At 34.5% G+C, this 27,177-nt stretch overlaps 1 long non-coding RNA gene across 1 annotated transcript; it reads left to right on the forward strand.

Moving 5' to 3' along the window:
• The first annotated feature begins 3,921 nt into the window (after positions 1–3,921).
• LOC138704294 (uncharacterized) lies at positions 3,922–21,546 on the forward strand. The gene is made up of 3 exons (XR_011333304.1): positions 3,922–4,093; positions 7,615–7,827; positions 13,078–21,546. It is a non-coding gene; the product is annotated as an uncharacterized lncRNA (long non-coding RNA).
• Positions 21,547–27,177: the final 5,631 nt, after the last annotated feature.

The following is a 27,177-nucleotide window of genomic DNA, read 5'->3' on the forward strand; positions in this document are numbered from 1 at the left end:
ATCTATGCACAGCAATCCTGGGATATTAATGATCTCTAAACAAAAATTCTATCTCAGCTTTTGAAAAAAACATGAGATATAAGATCACATGAGAGGGATTAGACTCACGATGTTAATTGTGTTGTGTACATGATTGTGGCACGTGAAAGTCTAATATGGGCAAAACACCCTCCCCACTGGAATGTATTTACAAACTACTGGAAAAGAAGTAGTAACAGCGTTTTTATTTTATATCTTCCCAAATGCATCACTCTGTAGTATGCTTTAAAAATACTCAATTATTTTACCGGTGCAATAGGCATTCTTGACGAAAACTGCCTTCTGGGCGCAATGGCGATAACATGTCTTAGAAATTGTGGGAAGAATCGAACTTTGTTCTTTCTGGTGAGATGTCTTCAGTTAATTAAAATGTAATGTTAACTACAAGGGTCACTCCAAAAGTAATGCACAACTTTTTTTTAAATTTATTTTTTATTCTATACCTTTGCAATTTATGGAGGTTATAGATACATCCTTCCCGCTTATATTCAAATTTAATTTAAATCGTTCCCGTGAGTGGCGCCACGATAGTACTCCTTCAAGATGGTTGCTGTACATCCGCCTTACAGTCCTAATCTCGCACCATGCGATTACCATCTCTTCGGTATACTGAAGGAATCCCTTCGCAGAACGAGGTTTGAAGATGACGACCCCCTCGTGCAGGCTGCTAAAGAGTGGCTCAGACGTGTTGGTCTAGACTTCTACCGTGCAGGTATACAGACCCTCGTTCCAAGGTGGCGTAAGTCAGTTGAAAGGGACGGGGATTATGTGAAGAAGCGACTTTTGTTCCTAAAGGCTGTATCTATTAAACATTCTGTGAAAATAGTAAAGCTGTAGGATAAAAATGTAATTTTTAAATAAATGTTGTGCATTACTTTTGGAGTGATCCCCGTACACGTCGGGTACGTGGCAAGTTGTCAGTACTCCTACGCTTCCTCAGTTGTGAAGGAAAATCCCTTTTCCGCGAAGTAAAAGAGATATGAAAGCTGAAACGGATATACTGATATTACAGACTTCACAACAGAGATAAACAGCTGAATAAGAAATGAGTTCTTGACGTATTTTGGAAATAAACAATATTAAAGTACCTCAACCTGTCAACAAATTTAAACGTGCAAATAAAGTTAAAATTGTTTCATTTTCTTGTAATATGATGTTAGTCATGGTACCATGGAAACAGAACTGCAAATGTATTGTAAGTGGTTTTCTACATGGTCCGTCTCATTCTCTTGTGCATATAATATAGGGTTGGGTCTCGATCCTGAGCCTTTGCCAAGCGTCTTTTGTCTGGCAGAAGGACAGGAGTTCAGGATCAAGGTGATCAAGACTCATCCCCAGCTATTTTGTGTCAGAAAAACCCCACATTTCTTCCTCGTGGTGAAATTCAAATTAGACTATTACAATAAAAATAACTCTTCCCAAATAATGCTCTCAGGGTTGACTGGACTTCAGAACCAATTGGCTAGTCTCCTAAATTGAGACAAGTCATCTTGCCTGTGGTTTTTCTAAGGCGCTAAGACGAATGTCGAGATGAGCTCTAAAAGAAATGGACTACGGACTTACATCTCCCTTCCCACACAATTTCGGAATTTTTCTAAACTAAAGCCTCGGTTTTCGCATATTGCCTTCGGTACTTGCCAGTCACGTATCAGCGGAACAGAAGGGACCTCTCACACAATATTTCTTCAAACCGCACCAAGTATTCATTTTGAGTGAATCATATTCATGTTCGAAAAGAGAGAATGCTGATTTTCCACTTCACTAAATTCTGTGCAATAAAAATAAGTTTCTCGACTTTTGTTGATACATGGAAATTTGCCTTTGTGGAAGAAAGTCGCATGATTTAAGTACGAGTTATCTTTGTCTACTTTTGCCAAGACTCTCAAGGCAAAAGCCAGTCTTTTAACTTTATATTCGTCCGTGATCCTCTCTGATACTTGAATTTTGTATATTCGCAGACATAGACTTTTGTGCAAAACTCTGTGAATCTTACTGCGAGGAAGTTGTAGTTGCACAACTTGCTTGTCGAATTGATTCTCTTGGACTTTTTGTAAATGAGGAAGTAGGTAAATTCTCATTTTTAAATAGAACTATAAATGATTGGAATGACCTACCTGCAGCGATCTTTAAGGGCTGTCCTTCCTTAAGGAGATTCAAGAATAACTTAAAAAGTTGTGTATAAAGTGCAAATTAAAATTAAGGTGACATTTAACATTTAATATTTTAAGGTGACATGTATTTATTTAGCCTGACGAGTTACTTCCTTAGTTTGAATTGTAAATTATTTAAAAGTAGCGTGTAAGAGGGCCTTAGACAACAAATGTTTAGCTTAAATGTAGTTCTGTTTATAAGTATGCATAAGGGTGTAATTATTTGACTTATTTGAACTGTTGTATCAGTGAAGCGAGGTGAGTCAGTGAAGTTATGGTTTTACAGTGCAGTGAATAGTTCCGATCAGTGATAATTTATAGAGTCAATGAAATGTGTTCTATAGTGTCAGTGAAATGTGTCCTAAAGTGTCAGTGAAATGCGTCATAGTGCCACTACAGTGAGTGAGATGAGAGTAAAGTGAAAGACTATTGAAACTTATGTAGGGCCTATACATGTATGTAGGTTGTATTGTAAAATTAGGTATTTTATATTTTATTATTAATTGTAATTATTGTATTAAACTGTATTGTGTATTCTTATTGTATTGTGTATATAATTGTATTGTGTATTGCAATTTTATTGTGTATTGTTTATATTGTGTATACCACTGCCACCGGGTGCTTGCCCACTTGCAGTGTAAATAAATACATACAAAGAAAACTTTCGCTTGAAATGCTTGCCAGTTTTAGGCACCAGCTTCCTATTTGATGGAACTTTGTATCCCAGGTCATTATTCTCTTATAGCCAGGAATAGGATCCTGTCTTGGAAGGCTGAACGTCTCACGAATCCGACACTGTATACCCTTTGACACGGAAATTGGTTGCTGTTCAGAGACTGTCCCACCTTGGAATAGCTCGGGAATCATCGTATGCGCTGAGTTTACAGGAATGCGTTTTACATAGAGAGAATCGAAGTCCGGTCTTTATAACGAAAAGAAACATCTCTGTCGCTAAGCTATAGAGGATTCGTAGGGAATATGTCGTTTCTTGATATACAGATATGCCGCTTCTATGACTTGACTTCATCATCGGACCTCGATGCTTTATATCAATGATCGTCAGCACTCGCTGAAATGTGCAAAGGGTATGCGGTGCTGTCCCGTGTGCACTGTCGTGCAACAGGGAGAGATAGAGAGCATACCCGCTAGCAGCTACGGAGTTCACCCTAGTGCACTGTGTTTTCCGCGGATAAGGGAGACTAGTCCCAGCGTGCTCTGTGTTGACGACCCCTGCTTTATATTTTCCCGTGTGAATCCCACGTTAATCCGAACGACAAATTCACGCTGCAGGAGAGCGATTATTCTTCGTATCAAAGAGTATATACTTCACAGACTTCGCTTCTGCTAATCAAGGAAGACACGAAATTTTCTCGTGAAGCGTTCATAAAACTAGCATTAATACTAATTTATTTGTAAATCTAAATAGTTACAACTTCATTGCAACCACACCATTGTTACATAAATTGCAAGAGATGCACTATAAACATTCCGTACATTTATTTCTGTTTGCCGCTAACTTTTTCAGTTATAACCATTTCTTTTATTGGTGTTTTAAGCTGGACACGACATAACTGGGACTTCACTAAACTGATATTGTGGTTTACGAGTAAGTGTAACGCTATCGTTGACGGCAGACACCAAATTACCACAAACGGTAATTTACATTGTTAATGAGATAGCTGAGCTGCGTCGTCTGCCCACGCTTAAACCACATACACAATCTGAAGAGCTGTATCATGTGTTTCCTTGAAGTTTATGTGACAATATCGCACGGACGCTTGCGTTTCTTAACCCCTGAGCATAAATAAGGACTAGCTGAACTTCGTAAAACTATTGCCATTGCAATATATACGAGAATACAGCTTCGAAATTACTGAGAACAGGAGAAAATGGCTCTGAAAGTCGTAAGTAGTGCAAGATTAATGAAATCATACACGTTCACTCTAATATAGACTTACTTTATCGTATTTAGGAATCTTCTATTTCATCATCATATTTAGGCCTACATGTTTGGTTTGCCACAGATTATTAGTATTATTATTATTATTATTATTATTATTATTAGGGATATTATTATGGCTATTATTATTATTATTATTATTATTATTATTATTCAGAAATGAAAATGTGTGTTGTGTAACTAATGCCTACTCACTTCACTTGCGTGATTCGGGTTCCGCATATTGCGGATAGATGGCAGGACCACAATAAAAGTGTTGGAGAGCACATTCTTATGGTTACAGTTAGATAGATTACGATGCCAATCAAGATTCTTGGTAATTTGACATTACGTACAATATTCTGATATCTAGGGCTGCTGGAATACCTAGTATAGGGATGTTTGTAGCATTTCGTAGAATATTAATGAGTGTCCGTAGCAAAATTTGCATCAATAACAAGATCATCGAACAAGTTAAAAATTTTAGTTATCTCGGCTACCAAATTTTATATGAAGAAGAAAAAGATTTGAATGAGAAAATTATTAAATTCAACAGAGCAATGGGGATAATTAATCAGATATTCAAACCAACCTTAGTACAAAAACACACGCGCACCAGAATTTATAAAACATTGGCCAGACCTATACTCTGTTTTGGTAGTGAAGCTTGGACGATTCGTAATATCGATTCACAAAGATTAACGGCGGCAGAAATGAGATTTATGCGTCGTACAGCGGGATACACGAGAATGGATCACATTAAACATTTTGACATTATGAAAGAACTGCAGATTGAACCGATTACGGAATACCTACAGAAATACAGACAAACCTGGAGATCACATGTCATCAGAATGCCTCGTTCTAGAATTCCACGCCAAATTTTAAATTACCATCCCGTGGGCAAGAAATCCTTGGGCAGACCGTTCAAGCGTTGGCAAGAGACCGTACCGGGCCACTAGGCCCAATACATGCCAGGATGACGATGATGATGATGATGATGATGATGATTAATGAGTGTATTGGTAGCTTGCATTTTCCAAATCCGTCATATTTTATTTTAGGGTACGAATATCTCAGCAGGAATTCAGCTTCATTCTTCATTATTTGTTAACAGTATAGATTGTAAAAATTTGACGTTAACTTTCATTATGAAGTCTGATTTATTTATTCCTGTTTTCTCAAATCTTGTATTGGAAAGTTTCAATAAAATTGCATTGCGTTTCGTCATGGTAGTTCTGAATCGTACTACTGCTACTACCACTACTTCTACCACCGTCACCACCACCACCACCACCAATATCACCACCACCACCACCAATAATAATAATAATAATAATAATAATAATAATAATAATAATAATAATAATAACACTTACTTACAAATGGCTTTTAAGGAACCCGAAGGTTCATTGCCGCCCTCACATAAGCCCGCCATCGGTCCCTATCCTGTGCAAGATTAATCCAGTCTCTATCATCATATCCCACCTCCCTCAAACCCATTTTAATATTATCCTCCCATCTACGTCTCGGCCTCCCTAAAGGTCTTTTTCCCTCCGGTCTCCCAACTAACACTCTATATGCATTTCTGGATTCGCCTATACGTGCTACATGCCCTGCCCATCTCAAACGTCTGGATTTAATGTTCCTAATTATGTTAGGTGAAGAATACAATGCGTGCAGTTCTGCGTTGTATAACTTTCTCCATTCTCCTGTAACTTCATCCCGCTTAGCCCCAAATATTTTCCTAATAATAATAATAATAATGACAATACTACTACTACTACTACTACTACTACTACTACTACTACTAATAATAATAATAATAATAACAATAATAATAATAATGACAATAATAATAATAATCATCATCATCATCACATCATCAAACAAGAACGGAGGTTTGGTGTGGGTAGCACGATGATTCGCAGCCGTTATGGCTAAGTTTTGTAACCGGATTCCCCAAATTCATCAGGACGGTGGGAGAAAAAATTCCCTGTCCTTTCGAAGCTTTAGTTATCAATAAAATGTACTTGTCATTGGACTTGTCGTTCACGAGCTCGAACTCATTGAGACATATCTCTTCAAATAACAGGGTGACATGCACAATAAATTAAATATAAATCCAGATCTAGTTCTCTTCCATATATACTGATTTCTAAATCATTTTAACCATATGATCAAGAAGTTCCATTGGTAGTAAATACATAGTGGTGATTCATAAAAAATATATAATAAAAGATAAACCGAAACGAAACATCTATACATGCATGAGAATTGTATGAAATAATGGACTTAATGATTGAAGATAGATGATTATAATGGTGATCTGATGAAGATAATAATGATGAACAAAATAAAGATGAATATATGAGTAAATCGTCATTGTGTTTCAATTTTAGAAATGAAATTTATTAATGAATTAGTCTCCTTTTTCTTATTCGCACGCAAATTGGTCATGCCGTCTTCACTTCCGTACATATAATATGTGGATGAACTTTTATGCAACTCTAACTTAGTGTACTCTAGAGTTGAACAACGATCGAGATAGCAAAACTAACAGCGCCCGCAAAGCCGAAAACCCGCACGACAATATTGCCTACGTCGTTGACTGCTTGTGAGTGAATCAAGCGAACGTTCAAGACATCAGGAGTGGTCAACTCTCGAATGTCAAGCAGCTTGAATCGTCACAGTTGTTTATACCAGACTGAACTTTTAATCTTTTTCAACAACTGTTATATATGTATAAAGACTCAAGTAGCCTATTTGAAACATCATCTTTACCTTTCAGTGTATAATAATCCGTTCCCCAGTCTTTATTTAAGTAATAGGTCCTTATTAAAAAGCTAGGATTTTTTTTCCGTATGTCTGAGATCAAGTCTACAATCTCAAGTAAAAAGTATTAACGCTTTATTTAACGTTATGTTTTATGTTTCTTAAAAATGCAAATTTATTTGAGAATTTCTTTTCTATTTATATAACCATAGGTAATATCTGATAATAGGACCAGAACATTTTGACAACTATGATACTGTTTTGTTTTGTCTTTTTGTACCAACTAAATATCTCTAATGTTATTTATTTCAATGCTGTATGTTATTCAAAGTTACGAAATCTTTCCAGCCGACCAAATGCTATTTCGAGAATGATGAGCGAGACTCGAAGCTCACGAAAGTTACGAGACGAGACTCGAAAGAACATAGCGAGCGAGAGCGGCAGTTAGTTTTGTTTATCCCTAGTGTACTCACATCCTGTGAGGATCCGATTCCGTGACTCTTTCAGCAATAATGACATGTTGCTAAGCCAAATACAGTGAGAGTTCCCAGAATTTAAAATTACTATACGTATGCAATACGTGGCGCTAAAAACCATGAAGAGCCAAGGCGGACCAGCTGGCTGCTGACTTCACGTCCACATGCCTCAAGAAACTATTGTCAGAGAAAAGAACCTGAGCTAAAAAGAATTTAAGACAGCACATCATTTCAGGTCAGTGTGTTGATCATTCTTCTGGGGTGCATGCTCTTTGTAGCTTTCTGTGCCCCGACCTACAGCCCCATCGATGGATTTTTCCCAGTGTGCCTCTTCACCTGCCGCTTCCTGCCGTGTAACGACGTAGAACCGGCGGAATGTGTGCCACCCCTGAAGTACATCCCTGCCCACACTGATTGCAATTGTTGCTCGAAGTGTGGATAGCAGCTGGTAAGCAATGACATTAATTCATTTCACTGCAAACCCAGCATTCTCAAATCTTTCCTATTTTCTGCCTTCATCTTTGTCTCCGCGTATGATCCATAATACAGGGACATCATTTTATTTTTACTTCAATTTTTATTGTACCTGCGTTTCTAAATGTACTTGACTCCCACCCCTTTTACTATTGTCCTTGCTAACGTCAGTCACACAAACTTACGGCCGCTGTTGCTAGCAGTGAAATAAACAGTACATAGTACAGTGTGTTTCAGAAATATGTTGCATTTTCTATAGAAGAAAAAGCTTTTATTATTGAAGTTTATTTTCACACAGGTATCGTGTGTAGCATAACTGAATTTATCTGTGTGGACTGAGCACAAGTGAAGATTAGAGTTACCGAAAGTACGTTACCCTATAATATGGTGCGGTACTTAACAGCATTATTTAAACAATAGTTTTGTTTTACTGTTTGTAGGTATGAAGGACGATGACGGAAACTGAAATTACAATATAACCGAATGTGAACTACAGTTTTTTTCACAATTTCCTGATTATATCATTACGGAATATTTTCGTAGAAATGTCATTAATCTGGTAGATAAATTTAGACCAAAGAATGTACAGAGAGGAAGAAAAGTGTAATATGACCAACAAAGGTGATAGAAGATGCTGTAGAGGGGAAAGGATGCAGTGATGTCCTAATAAGTCGGTCAAGAAGTTAGCTGTAGAAATTGGGGTTTCTTACGGAAGTGCTCACAAAATTCTCAGGAATAAATTAGGTTAGTAATATGCTGAATGAAGTAGACATTACATAATGAATATAACCGCCTGAAGAGTTGAGTTTGTGAAAAAAAAAATTACTATTCTACTGTTCTTTGATAAAATACAGTAAAAGTAATGATCAAACTGAAAATCGTAATACTGTATTTCCCTGTAACATAAATGGATACACTACTTTTCTCTCTCCTATAGCTAGTAAAATGATTTGTTTACATATTGCACTACCAACTCCAAAATCCTGTAATGGAAGGGGGCAACAGTCTTTCCGAGTATAGCCACGTTAATTTTGAAAATGTTGGTAAAAATAAAGTGATGTCCCTGTATATCTTAATGTTGTCTATCTTCTGCTCCGAACTGTTCTCCCGTCCACCATTCCTTCCAGTGCATCCTTCAGTAGGCAGTTTTTTCTCAGCCAGTGACCCAACCAATTCCATTTTCTCTTCCTGGTCGGTTTCAGCATCACTTTTTCTTCACCCAATCTTTCCAACACAGGTCTATTTCTTATTCTGTCTGTTGATGTCACATGCTCCATTCTTCCCCAAATCCAGATTTCAAATGATTCTTTATGCCATCCTAGCATTATAAACAGGTTGTTACTACATCCGATATCATTCGTAACTGGCTTATTATAGCACGCGTGCCAATAAAAGCAATGACGTATTCACTATGACGTAATGCCGGAACGCTTGCTATCTCGCGCGACGTAATAAAAAGATGAAATGCAGGACAGAAGGTAACGTATTTCCGATCTTTAACAATTTTGTATCATATGATAAAATACATATTTTTGTCAATATTACACTGTTGAAATAAAATCGATAAACTATATTAAAGGAGATATGTTACAGTTATATGAGCACCTCTATGAGTAAGCTCATGTAACTGTAACATATCTCTTTTAATGTATTTTATAATTTTGTATCACTTTTGTAATATCACAAAAAAAAAACAGTTCTGCGGTTCAGAGAAACTATATTAACAAAATAAAGGAACATTTGTAACATAACCTGCAAGGTCATTCATTTCTCTTTATTCAATGCCAATGCCAGGCGAAACTAATCGATACGAACATATGAAGACTTTGTCAACTATACATTCCAAATTTATTTCACAATTTATTTCCTATAATTTATAATGCTAAGATGCCATAAAGTGTTGTACCAAACTCGTGGATCAAGATTATCCACTTTTTGCATAAAGAACTATTATATAATGTCTTAATAAACTCTCGAACGAAACAAAAAGTGTGAGTGCACACTTTTTTCATGAACTGCTCCAGTGGATAGGTCTTCTTCTTCTTCATCAGGCTCTGCAACTCTCAGATGAAAGTTTTGGCCTTCTCAACAACTTTCTTCCATTCCTTATGGCTTCCAACTATCTTTGTCCAGTTTTCCACCTTCATCAATTTCAAATTATTCAGGACATCATCCTCCCATCTGTTTTTTGGTCTACCCTGCTTTCTGTTAACTATTGGTTTCCATTTGTATATTTGACCAGTCTATTATTCTCCATTCTATTTATATGACCAAACCATCCTAAGCTCAGCGATTTTATATGATTTATTATGTTCCTATTCTTTATCACCTCATTCAGTTCACTGTTATATTTAATTCTCCATGTACCATCATTCATTTTAGTTGGACCAAAAATTTTTCTTAGTATTGCCTTTCAAAAATTAGCAGTCTATGTTTTATGGAGTTTTTAAGGACCCATGTTTCGCTGGCATAAGTTACTACAGGTCTTATTGCAGTACAGTATAGCTTAAATTTGGACTGTTTACATATCAATTTACTTCTAAATAACTGCAGGTTGGCATGGTATGCTTTGTTTCCCATTACAATTCTTTCTCTTATTTCTTCCTCAATGGTGTTGTTATTAACAGTTGATCCAAGATATTTGAAACTTGGAACTTGTTGAATCATTATATCATTTATTTTAAAATCTCCTAAAGTTTCTCTCTTTGTGCTACTTTTTAAGAATTTTGTTTTTTTTTCTCATTAATTATCAATCCAAATTTCATTGCCTATTATTTTAAATTCTTCAATGTTTCTATCAAAGCCGATATTGTTCTTGCAGTTATTATGTCATCAGCATAAGCTATACATTGCCTTAGTTTTGTTGTAATGTTTCCCCTCATCTCCAGTTTCTTCAATATAATAGTACATTATGCAACGAGCCTATAATGGTAATAATTTTCATACGAGCGTCTTAATTACCATTAAGGATGGTTCACAATAAACCGGGAACGGAAACGACAACGAGAACGGAAATAATGTTAAAATAAATGTCTTTAAATGTGAGCATTCACAATAGTTAATTGTGAATGCTCACATTTAAATACATTTATTTCAACAATATTTCCGTTCTCGTTTCCGTTTCCGCTTTATTGTGAACCAGCCTTTATAGTCAAGTTTCACACGACTTTTTATGCTCGACCATATTTCTAACTTGAAATTATTCATATTCATGTTATTCTCATCTGACTAAGGAGCGGAACTGACCTTGTGCAATACCTCGTAAATTGTGAGATGTGCGCAGACGCGAAAGTATTGATTTTTTCCGAGAAACAGATGTCGACATTGACTTGACATTGAAAAACGAGATGACGAATTGAATTTATTTGAATATTATTTACAATTAACGCTAATTATTATAGTAATAGAACTGACTTTATTTCAAATATAGGTGATTTATTGATTTATTGTTGTCTTTCGATTGCATATCCGAGAATAATCGATACTTGCGCTTTCATATTGCTACAATGGTATTTTCTGATTGGTGGAACACCTGAACTTTAATGAATAGGTGTACTTTAATGAGGTCCATTAAAGGGCTGCTACCAGGTGTATAATTACTACATTTCGGCATGGTCGAGCATAAAGTCTATAACCAAACTAAATAATGTAGCTGAAAGCAGATCATCTTGTTTGACACCGTTTCGTGTAGCCTACTGAACTTTTCACTTATCTTATTGGTCACCCAGTGGATAGGTCACAGTTTCCAATTATGGCTGCTGCATAAACGAAATGACGAGTCTGACTAAATCACCAGGAAATGCAGTTTTTTTAAGAGAATGTTTACACTCTTGACATATGAGCAGTGACGAAGCTTGCTATACTTATTAGATGGCATTTTAGTTTATCTTACCATAACTGCTGAATATTTTATAGGTTATAATGCAGTTATCACTACAAACAATGGATTGGAACTTATGTGATATCGTACGGCCTTTACAAATTTAATCCTAGTACACGTATTGTTTTTGAAGTTATATTACTTTATAATTTCGTAGGGTAAGAACCGTTCTTTCTCCACAGCCTTCTTTCTTGTTTTCGGCGTTGCACTTCGCAAGGCAGTATAAGTATACTTTTGAATATTTCTTTTAGCAGTTCTTTGGATGTGCGGATTGAAAATATTCTGTTCAATACGGAGTGGAACGACTTGCAAAGGTTGGTCGTTCTCTAGTAGGCTAGTTGATGATGCAAATTCAGCCCGTATTGTAGAAAAATAGCAGTGTTGAGTATATACGCATCCCTTAAATTTAATAATCCGTGAATAAATTCAGTTTTTCTTCAATGGACTGAAGCTGAGGCAAGTATAAATCATCATTATTATTAGTATGGCCGATTCTATTATATCTATTTTCGTTTTCCTTATCACTTTCATCACCAATCAGGAATTGAGCAATATTTAAGGGGTTAGGTACAGCTTACAGCAGTAAAATTTTGGAAATATTCAACATTTTTTCCCTCCATTATTGTACCTAGTACAATAATGAAAATTGGTATGTGTAAAACAATGTCCTTCTGCTATACGAAAAAATATTTTTACGATTTAAAAAAATGATTTACATTTTTTTTTTTCAAAATTCAATTCACTGTGCAGTGATAAAGAGTTTCCCACGTAATAACTCAAAAACTATCCAACATTCCGTGATTAAATTTTTTGTGTGTATTTATGTATGCCAAATCTACAATATGATGCAAGATCACTTCTCTACCTTTGATAGATTGTCTCATAAAAATAAATTAAAAAAAAATGGTCAAATATCAGTATTTCTTTTAACATAAAATAAAAAAAAAATTATTTATTAAGAAATGTAGTTGAAACAGCATGATATTGCAAACACGAGTTTCAGCAACAAAATAATAGAGAGAGAGAACATGAAAAAGTTAATAAGTTTATGAATTATGAGGGAAAAGCTTCATCACTGCACAGTGAACTGCCACCATTTTGAATTTTGAAAAAAAAAATATATATAATCTTTTTAAATCGTATATTATAGCAGAAAGACAGTGTTTTACATATACCAATTTTCATTATTGTACAAGATACAGTAATAGAGGAAAAAAATATTGAATATTTCCAAAAATTTTACTGATGTAAGCTCTGGCCTCATCCAGTAGTATTTTGAAAGGTTTTCTAGTTCGGCTTAATCCGTTAGTTTGTATCTATTTAATTCTTTTTTATTCTTTTCAGGTGCCGTGTCTGCTATCTTTCAAAGAAAAAACTCTCTTCGTGTACTACAGAACAGTACCACAACTTCTTGTAGGAATAAATATTATTTATTATTTAGAATAAATCCTTTTCAATATAAACAAATCATACATGTGTTTCTACAATATATTTACTGAAGTTAGTTTTTCGTTTCCTTATAGATATCAGACATGTTACAATGAGTTGTTGAAATTCTTATAGAGTTTTGTCATATTTAAGTTTAATTACACCTATTTACTTTTACAAATCACATTTATTACTCGACTAAGGCGAGTGGAAACGCGCGCATAATGTGAACTATCGCGATGACGCTATACGAAAGCAGGAGCAGTACAAGTGGCGCTGCGGGCTGCAGGACTCCACTGGTCTCGATCGAGTAATACCATTCACACGAAATTAACATTACTACCTTATTCTACAAAGGAGATGGACAATATTTAAGGGGAGAGGATAATAATAATAATAATAATAATAATAATAATGATTTATTTTAGCTGGCAGAGTTAAGGCCGTAAGGCCTTCTCTTCCACACAACCAGCAAAAAGTGTATATACATATGCATGAACTTACAAAGAATTCAACAATTTGATTTAGATGAGAGTTACATGTATACAAGAGTTATTTACGAATTAAACAACAAAATACTATGAACTATTAATTAAACACTGAAATAAACTGGGTAGCAGAATTAAACTAAAATACATAGAATGTTAATATATTTCAAATTATATTAGATAATAGGATGGTATTTTTTTAAACTTTTTTCCTATTTGGTGTAAAATGTTAATTTTTTTGTATGTACAGGGCTCATAGCTGTGGCAACTCAACCAAATAAAAATATAAAAAAAAAAAAATTTTGCGGCCCAAATTTGAAAAAAATACACCCAATGCAGGATTGTACTAAAACTGATATATCTAAACTGTTTTTAAAGATAGATTCAAACAGTTTTTTGCAATGTATTTGCAAAAGCATGTTCTACAAACTGTCCGTAACAGAATTTTGATATTAGCCCTACGTTTGTAAAATAAACAATTAAAATTTAATAACAATTTTCTGATTTCCTTTCTTGCAAACAAACGGACGTATTTTTAAAATGAAATAAATTAACAAAATTCTGTTGCAGAGAAAAGTTTCCTAATAGTCTAAAGAATATGTGTTCTAAATATCATGCATGTATCTTTAATAGTTCAGAAATTATATCCATTTTTGTCTGGCAATGTAGCAAAAAAAAAAAATGAAGTTACTGGAAACCGATAAAAGCGGGCATATGATTTAAAAATCCATAGCGCAGGAAGTTTAAAAATGACGTCTCAACATCTGATAAGGGCACAAATACCCACAAAATGTTATGCAATGCATTCCACGCATATCAAAGGGTATTTTAAAGAAATTTTTTTTTTTCAAAATTTAATTTACTGGAAACAACAATAAAATTGGGCGAGTTTAAAAATGGCGACTCAACATCCGATAAGGGCACAAATACCCACAAAATGTTATGCTATGCATTCTACACATATCACAGAGTATTTTAAAGATTTTTTTTTTTGAAAATTTACTCATTTTTCACCAAAACATACCATCCTCTCCCCTTAAGATGTGAGATGTAATTTTTGTCCTAAGGGAGTGCTCTGGGTAAAAATAGATGAGAAAGTTAATTTTAAACTAATTTAATTATAGTAGCTGTACGTCAGTTACTACCTGAAGTACACTACCGGTCAAAAGTTTTCGATCAGCTATGAAAACAACTGAACACTTTATTTCAATATACAAACACATCGGAAAAACTAAATAGACCAACAAAATAAATATTTTCTCTCTCTAGCATTAAGATATGATAGAATATTCAAAACGAAATCCCTGTTTTAACCACAAATCCATAGTTGTGATAAGTGATCGAAAACTTTTGACCGGTAGAGTATGTAATGGAAGAAAGTGCGCCATTTCACATGAACTGTATAGTAGTTTAGATTTATATTTTGAGATATGTAAATACAATGTTTTTGTTCACGTCATGTTTGGAAGATACGCAAGTTGAAACCGGATCTGAAAGGATAGTTCCTGTCATGTCTAATCTTATCCTCACTGTAAAGTTGAAATATTATGAAATAGAGTTTTCATTGCAAGCCACCGAAGAACATCGATAAAGTCGCAGAAAGAAAAACCCACGGACGGTATGGTGAGTACTAGTCATGATCGATTTCGAATTATCCAGTAATTAAGACACGATTTTAACGCCGTATTAATGTCGAGATCGTGAGTTTCAATCGTGTATGCTAGTATGTTTTCAAGGCTCAGTGTCGAATCCACTGGTTGTTACGATAATCCCACAAAATATCTGTATATCTTGAGGACGAGAGAACCGAAAAATGTACTAAAACAATCTTATCAATAGTTCCATACAGTAATGGCGTTAGGAACGCTGAAAGACAATAGTTTCAGCGATTTTTCATGGGTTTCTGGACATAAAGGAAGTTGTAGGAAAGCAAATGAGTCGGTTAGAGTCAGAACTCACGTGCTCCAAAAAATGAAAAATTGAGATACCGTTATATTCCCGTGCGGTTATCTGCGTAGAACTCGATTCAGAGGTTATTTTTTCATATTTATTACATGATGCTAGTTAAACGGGCTACAAACCTCCCGGTTTGTGTCAAAAGTATCATGATCCACTGGATCTTGTGAGTTCTGCTGTATAGCACTTCTCGACCAATCACCGATAAGTATTTCCCTCCCGCTTCTCTACTTCTTGTTGTGTAGAATAGGGTTGTGGATGAATATCTTGAATGTGCCTTGTTATTTTTTATAAATATCAGTGAATTTAACGGCTGTAATAGAGCATTTTGTAAGCGTAATATTATGGAAGAGAACGTATCACCGGTTGGAGAGAGAGGACGACCACGGAAATGTATAGCAGCTCCAGAAATAACGAAAAGAAACCAGGCCAAATTAACAAGGTTAATTATTCTTTTCTGATTCTGCTTGGCTCCTACTGATGTGTTGGTAAATTAAGCAGGGCCAAGTGTTTTATCACAATTGCAATATATATTCAAGTTCTACAGTATGTCATTGGTGGTGCCGTGAATAATAATCAATTGGACAATACTGAAGATATGTGCGAATTGATGGAAACAGATGTTAGTCTTGTGATATAAAGGAACGTAGTAAAAAAATTTGAGTTCTGATAAAATTTATAATCAGTATTTATTATGTAGGTTGCAAATTCAGGGGTCTACTCAAATAAGGAGAGAACCCGCTTTTCTAAGAAAATTTAGTTTTTTTTCTCGTCTCTAGAATGTTGTATCATAATTGCAATAACTCTGGAAATAGCTTAGCCCACTGGAATTTAAATTTCTACCATAAATTCACACTCTGTTATGAGAATACCTAATTTTTCTATTCCAAGATTTGTGACTTATGCTTCTCTCTGACTGGATCCCTCAATTTATATTGTACTATATTATTTTGTAAAATGTAGGTACTCATCTGAAGAATTTAATAATTGGACACCTAGGCCTATTATTTTACATAGAATTTAAAAATATGCTTCAGGTAATGTTATTGTGTAATATTTTAATTTGTTACTGTCAAATCCCACATGATCCCAACTGATCACTTTCTAAACTCACATGTTCCAAACGGAGCATTCTCAGAACACTCCTGATCCAAAGGTCGTTGTCAAAACTCGTATGATCCATAATTTTCAAAGCTAAATAACTTTTACTCCTGTATAAATAAATACGGTTACAAATCTGAATAGTAGTTTTTAATCATTACTCTTTCATTTATTAACCTTCACTGTGAAGAAAATGGACTCCAAGTATTACAAATATGTTTTCCCTCATTTGCGAAAATTTTCATTTTTGAACAAGTGAGTTATGATTCTAATCGACTCAAATGACAGAATCTCTAGAAGAAGAGGGATGGAACTAGAGCCAGCGTTTAGAACAGGCATGTCAAAACCCTGCACATTGTGCAACTGTCTCTGTGCGATGTGCACTCTCTATTCCCCTACCTGGAGGGAGTGAATCGCCTTGGAGGGGAACGCGACAGGGCTGTACAATACCTGCAGCAGCTTTTGTTTCAGTAACACAGTTTCAGTACGAGTGCCGATTTGGCTGTGTCTGTGAATGAGTTATGATAAATAAAGTGGGGAATTCACAGATAACGGAGAAGAGAAATTACGAATCATATAACATAATTGTTATAAAGTTTTCCTCAGCCAACAATAATAATTATTTTAAAATGGAAGGCTTTCATCAGCCTATGTCGAGGTAATAGTGTTGTGAGGTGACAATTTAGATCAGATTAGTAAAGTTCTCAAATTATGATATTGCCAGCGCTTATTTCTTAATCAGTACTCTGACGGCAAAACGTACTTGACAATGGCGTTTTTTGGAGTCTGTACTAACACAGCCATCAAAGGTTAGACGACTTACGACTTTCATTTCATAAAGTGGTAAGTGATGAGAATATAGTGAGGAATACATGTGAGGCTCTTGAGGTTGTAAGGAGAGAAGAAAACAACTATTTGCAAGGCGGAAAATTTTTCTGGAAAAATATATAATGGCAATATTAAATCTTTAACTCTGACATAAAGAGAATATCGTCGCTTCACAGCTTATGAACTACACTTTTAATTTCTTTGAGTAACGCTCCCAACTTTTCGATACTTGCTCTCAACGTTTTCAAATAAACTATATGTGAATTTAAATTCTAAACTTAATTTATATTTATTAATATTAATATTAGTATTAATTTATATTGACATACAGTAAAGAAATGATTTCAGTGTAAAAACTTCAGAATGTGCTACTGCATGTAATTAATTGGGAGTATAATATTTTCTTCAACATTTATGCACCAATGGTCACAGTAAATAATAATGCTTGACGAACAATGAAAGAGTAGGGTCTATTACTTTAAAATAATTAGTACTTACTACGTAAAATGAAATACTTGCTCGTTTCTTGTCGTTTCGAAAATTACTGAAATTTTTTTTCTTCAAATACTGTATAAAAATCATATTAATAAATTATGCTTTACAAACCACTACTTTGTGAAGTATAACTGAGTAAGCCTAAAGTTTCTAAAGTCAAATATAGACACTGATAATAACTGTGTTTTTTCGTTCTGCTAACTATATTTATAATGTCCAACTGTCTATTTAATCCAACCCTAGAAGCGCAGAATAGATTATTGTACACCCCTCCAGCTAAGAACGGGTAAGAGCAACGCTTGATTGATGCAACCTGCACAGACCGGCGATCCGCGCACATAACTGCACATTTAGAGTCTGATTTCTGACATGCTGGTCTAGAATGATTTTTCTAAAGGACTACTCGTGTGAATAATAATTATTAAAACCAGCAGATGAGCGAAAAGCTGCATTGGAAATCTGCTCTTCAAATGAGACATGTCAAATAGTCATGACTAAAGACTCACTGGTTTATCGATTAAAGAACCACAAATGTACAATGTAGACGATATACTGCATGAACTATTAATTGAAGAACACGTTTCCATAAAAAATTCAAACAATTGTCAATTTATGTCTTTCAGAAAGGAAACCTTTCTTTTTGTTTTGCTAATGGCCGCTTGACTCTTCGCCATTCATCAATAAGAAGCCACTTGTGTAACAAACAAGCAGACTAGAAATAAAGTAATGTTGTTTACAACACAATGAATTTAATTTCGAAATATTTTTTCCGACGCTGGTCACTGCTTTGTAGGAAGTGTAGATTTCTCGGTTCTTTATCATACACATATACTCTAATATTTTATTTTTGTATGAATAAAACGCCTTTAACTATACCAAGGAGTTTATAGAAGTGCAAGTTTCCGTTCTTATCCACATCATACTAGTTTCATTACCGGCGAATTTAAGTGGAATTTGACTGGTATAAATGTGTAAGACTGTGCTGTATTGAATTTCTTGAAGTTCTCTTGAAAATAAACCTTAACAATAGAAGGTATAACGGTTATTCTTCACGCAACGGTAACTTCAGGTGTACCCAAGGATCCAATCTTGGTCCCTTGTTCTTTTTACTTTATGTCAATGACTTACATAAACAGATTTTGCACTCTAAATGTTTACTATATCCTTATGATGTTAAATTGTATAAAGTCATTGACAAACAACAAGACGTTTTTGATCTACAGCATGATTTGGACAGACTATATAGATGGTGTATCGATAATTTTCTTTTGTTAAATCTTAATAAATGTTGCTTTATGACGCATTCTAAAAATAAGACAGTTACTCAAAATTTGTATGAAATTAATGGTGTGAAGTTACCTAGAGTAGAATCATTTAAGGATTTGGGTATTTATTTTACATACAACTTATATTTTAAAATGCACTTAAATCACGTGGTAATTGATGCATATAGAAAATTAGGATTTATAATCAGAAATAAAAAAGAATTAAAAAATATAAATACTATTGATACTCTATATAAAACTCTAGTTAGGAGTAAGCTAGAGTATGCGTCTGTAATATGGTCACCTCAGTTCCAGTCCCATCAGATGCAAATAGAAAGGATGCAGAAAAGAGTTTTACGTTATTTATATTTTAAAAAACATCACGTGTCGTCTTATGACAAGCGAATTTCATATAATCAGTTACTTTTTTAATTTAATTATAAAACTTTAAAATCTCGACGATTAATAACTAGTCAAATTTTACTCTATGAGACTGTTAACGGTATATTGAATAACTGTGATTTTCTTAAATTCCTTCAGTTCAATGTAAAAACAAAATTACGTCATAGGCAACCTTTTGTTATTCCCACTCCTAGAACTGTTTTCTTCAAGAACTCTCCATTGTTTGTTATGCTGTGTAATACAACTCTCTATCTTTAAACTGTGATTCTCAATTACATTCAGTTTAACAGATGAAAAAAAAATTGTATTTCCTTAGATATTTAAATTATGAAGAAGTGTATTATAATGTTTTTACTCTAGTTTTTAAATAATTTTGCATCATTATATTGACATTTGGCACTATATTAACTGCAATATTTTATTCTAGCATCTATTACCGTCATGTATTTTCTTTCTTTCGTTTGTGTTGTTTGTTTTTTTTTTCTTATTATGTATTTTGTGTATGTATCTATATAAGCCACCTGTAATTGGAAGCCTGCTTCTGTTGGTGGTGGATTTATAGTACGTTATGCAACGAGCCTATAATGGTAGTAATTAAGATGCGATTATGATTGTTTATGAAACGAGCGCAAGCGAGTTTCATAATTTTCATACGAGCGTCTTAATTACCATTATAGGCAAGTTTCATGCGACTTGTTATGCTCGACCATATTTCTAACTTGAAAGTATTCAAAATTATGGTTATGTGCGAACTGACCTGAATTGTGAGATGTTCGCAGACGCGAAAGTATTGATTTTTTTCCGAGGCCGAATTTCATTGACCTTGGCACAGAATAAGATGAAGATTACTCTGGTATAACGTGAAAATTGATTTAGAATTGAAAAACGAGATGACAAATTGAATTTATTTGAATATCATTTACAATTAACTCTAATTATTATAGTAACAGAACATAACCTTCTGCGACGGTATTGGATTTCCAGCCTCCGTGACTTTTCGCTAATTCTCTTTCGATTGCATATCCGAGAATAATCGATAATTGCGGTTTTATAACGGTACAAGCTGACTTGTCATTGGCTGAACACCTGTACTTTAATGACATGCATTAAAGGACTGCTACCAGGTGTATAATTACTACATTTCGGCATGGTCGAGCATAAAATAAATAAATAAATAAATAAATAAATAAATAAATAAATAAATAAATAAATAAATAAATAAATAAATAAATAAATAAATAAATAAATAAATAAATAAATAAATAAATAAGTAAATAAATAAATAAACTTCTACTTTCCACTTAAAAAGTAATTACTTATATAGACTGGCGGAATTAAAAAGGTGTAAGAAACTGAAATGATTGTAAGAAATTCTATCTCATAGCGCTTTTTCTTCTTTAAATCATTCTTAATTCGGCTGTTGATAAGCTGCCGGAAACTAACAGAACCATGCCTGGTCTCTGGTCTACATTGACAAATTGATTTTCTACCCCTTATAATACTTTCTTCTCTCCACAGATTGGAGCCTTTCTGCTCGTGTCTGGAGTTCTCTTACTGCCGATATGTGACTCTGCTTCTGGCTACGTAGCACCGTGCTTGGAGAAATGTAAACTTGTGTTGTGTCCAGATGTAGTGGTTGAATGCACAGGTTCACAGGTGTTTGTCCCTGCCTATTCCGACTGTAACTGTTGTTCGTACTGTCGTCAGCAGTAACTACTCTGGTTTAGCACCAGATGTGAATTATTCTAAAAGTAATGCATTGTAAGGTATAACGTACTCATATAATTTTTTTTCAATAGTCTACATTTGTAATGATTTTACGAAAATAAAACTAATTATTTTATTCTGAATTAACTGTATTAAAATGTGTTTTTGTATACAGGAATCCTATTTATCTTGTCCACCTATTATAAGCATATCCCTTTCAGTTCTTCGGTAAAAAATCTTGGCATTCAAATGGATAATAATCTCAACTGGGACATGCAAATCAGTGAAACCTGCAGAATAGTAATATGCGTTACAAGAGCGGTATGTTGAAGTTTTCATGTACGAGGAAAAGACTGAAGAAGCGAAACGTAGTTGAGCTTTTTTAATTTCCGAGAATTGAAAGAAAACATACCGCTCGTGTATCGTACATTATTTTGTGCGATGATCGTTTATTACATACCTGAAAGAGGAATTTCTAATTAGTTGCAATAAAATCTCCATCTTGGTTTCTGTTCAATGACGGCAAATTTGCAAAACAAAAATATCTATCTTCAACATTGTTGCTATAAAATGTTTTCTGTGTTTACTATACTCCGGCAGGCCGTGATATACGTCTGTCTTTTTTTCCCCCCAGTCTATAAATGCGAACTTAAAGAAACGGTAAGGTTATGTAATGATTTATTTTTCATTTTAATATTTTAACAATATTATTTATATAACATATTGCAGTAATAACATCGGCGTCTGGAGTCTTGTTGATTTTTTTCACGGCTTCCTTAATGTTACTTGCATCACTAATGCAGTAACTTTAGTGGAGTTGTAGAGTTTACTTAGCCTAATTTTTGCAAATATTTAAAAAAAATAATTAACAGTGCAATTTAGGTGAAATTGCAGTGGTAAGTGTCCAATTTATAATTATTACTATATTGAACGTCTCTAAAAATAAAATGTTAAAAGCCTAAAGCAGTAAAATCAATATGTCACTTAAGCGGTAAGAAGAGGGAAATTGTTATGTGTGTTACGTTGGGAATACTGAATGTGGAATTTCACACTTTCCGCGGATTGGTTTTGTGCGGAAACCAAGCAAATACGCACGATCTCGCACAAAAGTATATTCTATTATCCATGTGCTAAAAAGGATAAATATTCATCTCCCCTCTTGCTTAAAAAAGTCCCTTGTGCAGACGCTTGTATTTCCCTATTTTGACTATGCTGACATTTTACTGACTGACCTTTCCAGCGACAACAAAACGAAACTTCAACGTGCTCATAATTAGTGTGTATGTTTAGTAAGCAATGTTCGTAAATATGATCATATTACCCCATCCCTGGAAACAATAGGTTGGCTTAAACTAGATAAGAAAAGAAATTTACATTCACTTCTCCTTCTCTTCGAAATCTTGAATTCTTCTATTCCTTCGTACCTGTCGTCTCGCTTCACTTACCTTTTTTCCCACCGCAATCTGAACACACGCTCTCGTCATGAAACAATACTAACGATACCATCCCATCGCACCTCCTCATACTCATCCTCTTTCACAATAGCCCTGCCAAGACTCTGGAATTCGCTACCTGCTCACATCAGGGACTGTCGAATTAAAATTGAATTCAAACGCAAATTTACTAGGCACTTGGTCAGTGATTGAAACTCGTTTAGACATGGTTTCTTGTAAGTAGTTTCCTTAATCTATCACAAAATATTTCAATATCTGGTAATTTCATCACTATACAATTTTGTTATTCTAGGTTTAGTTTGTAATTCAGTAAATATAAAATATTCTTTGTTTTTCTATGATAAATTATCTAGCTTTCATTAGTCAGGTAATCTTTTCGTACTTTGATTTTATTGTAATTGTAATTGTAAAGTTAACACTAATTGTAATTTTATTGTTCATATTATAGTTGGAATCTCCTGGTAGTCGGGCAGAGAAGGCCTGACGGCCTTATCTCTACCAGGTTAAATAAATAAATATAAAATACTATAACTTTTTTGTTTGGATAGGTACTGGAATTTTTGTTTTTGAGCGTTATGTTAGAACGAGGGGCTAATATGAATGTGGAGATTTGGTCCATGTAACTACATTATGGTACAAGATACACGTGGCATCATCAATTTTTCAAATAGCACTACATACTTTAATCATGTTACATTGATTACACACATTAATACGAGTTCAAAAATGTTCCGTCGTGCACAAGAGATAGGGAGACAGCATACCCATCAGCAGCCACGAAATGCACGCTAGGGCAGTGTCTTGTCCGCGGGTAAGAGACGCTAGCCCGAGGGTGCAGTGTTTGACCGTTGATTTAAGACATCCATTATCTGACAAAGTCAGAATTATTTTATAATAAAAGAAACCTCAAACTAAAGCAAATATTCACAGATTCCTCTTCTTGACTAATTTATATAATCATTTTATTAAAAGTGCTTCAGAAACTCGATCTCCATTACTTGAATATTTAAAAGACGAGAAGAAAAATGACGAGAGACGAATTTATTTGAGCCCAGAAAGTGAAAAATATCTTGAGGACTGTAAAAATATCTTTCAGAAGCCGTATTATTCTCACATCCTTGCACTGAAGCTCCACTCACTTTCAGAACCGACGCCTCTAAGACAGGTAATCGGCGCAGTTTAGCTGGAACACGTGTAGCCTATGGCAACCACTTGGATTTTTTTCCAGTAAATGTCATGAAACCCAATTGCGATATAATGCTTACGGCCGAAATCTTTTCACTGTCTATTCTGCGATCAAATCCTTCAATCATATAAAGGATGCGGCAAAACATTCTCCCTAATTTAAAGTTTAAATAAAAAGCAGATGGATCAAAATAAGGAAACATTACTAATATGAATGGCATCTTAACAGTGTGAATTTTTCATTTTTTGAATAACGTGTCTCTCAAGTAGTGTCCTTCGCTATCAATGCATTGTTGGATGCGACTTGGGAAATTCTGCATGACTCTAACTAGCATTTCTTGAGGAATAAGAATAATTTCTTCCTGTATTGCATTTCTTAAGTCTGGAAAAGTTCTCGGCGGATGTTTGAACACCTCAGCCTTAAAATGCCCCAGAGAAAAACATTGCAGGGTGCAAAGTCTGGTGATCGTGATGGCCAGGAGACGTCGCCAAGCGAAGAAATTAAGCGTCCGGGAAACATCTGTCCCAGGACTTGGAGAGAAATCTGAGTTGTGTGAGAGGTGGCTCCGTCCTGCTGAAACCATACCTGGTCAATCTGCAGCGCATTGAGTCTTGGTGCCAAAATATTGTTGATCATAAAAGTGTACCGCGTAGAGTTTACTTTCACAGTAGTAGAGTTACGAAAGAAAAAACTGGCCGATGAACAGCAAAACTCGTAACGTTACTTATGCCGGTTTTGTTGTGATTATCACAGTACAGAGTGCTGTTTACTCGAAGTTGCTGGGCTAGGAGAGAAAGGCTTTCGTACTGTTTCTGTTAACATTCTATAAGGTTGAAACTCACGTGTTTTTGTCGATGTACAGAAATTTGTTATTTAATTGTTTTTACCAGTACGAGGAATGTTATTGATTTCATTATCAACTCCTCTGTTCGTCTCTCTTTACTCTATAGACATACGGTACTTCATTTATTTATGTTCTTTTTTTTTTAATTTTAATATCTTCCTGGCAAAACATACGACGAAGAGTAAACAAAATTGAGATAGATACAATACATACGAACTTAATGGTAAGATGATATAAACGTGAACAGTTAGTTAAAGTAGAATAAATATAAATTGATTAAGGTAATCCAATACAAATTATATAAGTGAACATTCAGTTAAATTGAAATAAATAAATACCTATAAATTACTTTCGGTAAACAATTAGTAATGAGGGAAGAGAAACACAAATAGATTTGTTAGTTAGAAATAATTTTCGTGCAATTTAGGAAAACCTATAAGTGATTCTAGTGTTTACTAGAACCTATTTATTTATTCTATTATTAAAGCTACAGGGTCCTATTCATAGACATTTCGCTAGCCCGGGCTACGAGCGTGCTAAACAGGATGCATATCATATCATATCATATCATATCATATCATATCATATCATATCATATCATATATCATATCATATATCATATCATATCATATCATATCATATCATATGATATATTATCATATCATATCATATGATATATTATCATATCATATCATATCATATCATATCATATCATATCATATCATATCATATCATATCATATCATATCATATCATATCATATCATATCATATCATATCATATCATATCATATATCATATATCATATATCATATATCATATATAATATCATATCATATCATATCATATCATATATCATATCATATATCATATCATATATCATATCATATCATATCATATCATATCATATCATATCATATCATATCATATCATATCATATCATATCATATATCGTATCGTATCGTATCGTATCGTATCGTATCATATCATATATCATATATCATATATCATATATCATATCATATCATATCATATCATATCATATCATATCATATCATATCATATCATATCATACCGCTGACACTGGTTTATGAATACGAAAAACGTTAGTTCGCTGATCATCCACTGAAAGCCCGCGCTAAGAATGTCTATGAATACGGCCCACAGTGTTTATTTTTGTTTTAAAAAAAGAAAAGAAAAATACATTCCTGAAGTAAAATAATTAATACTGAATGTTCTTTATATCACAAATTAAAATGTTCTTCTACCTATGTAGTTCTAGTTATATACAACAGTTCTCTTCTGGACTTAATAACCTGTCCACAAACCGTTGACATTGATCACTGCATCCATTCTTCTACTTACAGAATTAACAAGGCTTTGGATATAGACCTACTGTATCTATCTGACAATGCAACATCATCCCAAACATCTGCAATGAGATTCCACAATTCATCTGCAATCCTAGGACACCGACTCTGTAGTTACACATTAACATTGCGTTGCACTTCCGTACACACATTTTGTATGGAATTTAAGTCAGGACTTCTTGGCACCCATGGAACCTCTCGATATCGTCCCTGTGAATGTTGAACCACTGCTGCACTGCGACGCATGTGTGTACCGAAGACAAGCCATGTTGGAATTTTATTTTGTTTTCAGGCTTAAACACACGAACACTAGGTAGCATCACATTTTCCAGTTTATTGGTGTACTGATGCTCATTCATATGCCCATGAATCCTCCATAGTGCACCGCCACAATAACCAGAAATCCGTACCACACCGACACGGACAAACGACTACTGCGTTGTCTCTGGACCACATATTCAGGGTCAAATCTCTTTGATTGTTTCGGTCGATATGCGTGCACTGGCCTGCTATAGTTCATAAACACATCATCCAAAAAGATGATCTCTTTCCATGGATAGTTGAATGAATTCGACAAAATGTGACACGATCAATTCGATGGTCTTCAGTCAGAACTTCCTTCACCGCTGTTCTTCTCAGCACAACGTTGGCACTATTGAGCCTTTTACTAGCGTTCTGTTGGAAGCAGGAAATTCCCTGCCAGCCACAAATATTTTAGAAGTATAAAATGAAAGCGCCTCGAACGTTCTATTAACATAAGATCTTGTTGTGGTGTTGATGCCTTAGGTCTTCAACTACCAGCTTTACGAGTTATGTAACCTCGCTTTTGATAGTGCGCCCACCACCTGGACGCTGTTCTAGTCGCAACTCTATAGCGTTCTCCAGCTCGAGCCGTGCTAAATCGGCCTTCCTCGATCAGTGC

Source organism: Periplaneta americana, chromosome 1 (assembly GCF_040183065.1).
Source record: "Periplaneta americana isolate PAMFEO1 chromosome 1, P.americana_PAMFEO1_priV1, whole genome shotgun sequence".
NCBI lineage: Eukaryota > Metazoa > Arthropoda > Insecta > Blattodea > Blattidae > Periplaneta > Periplaneta americana.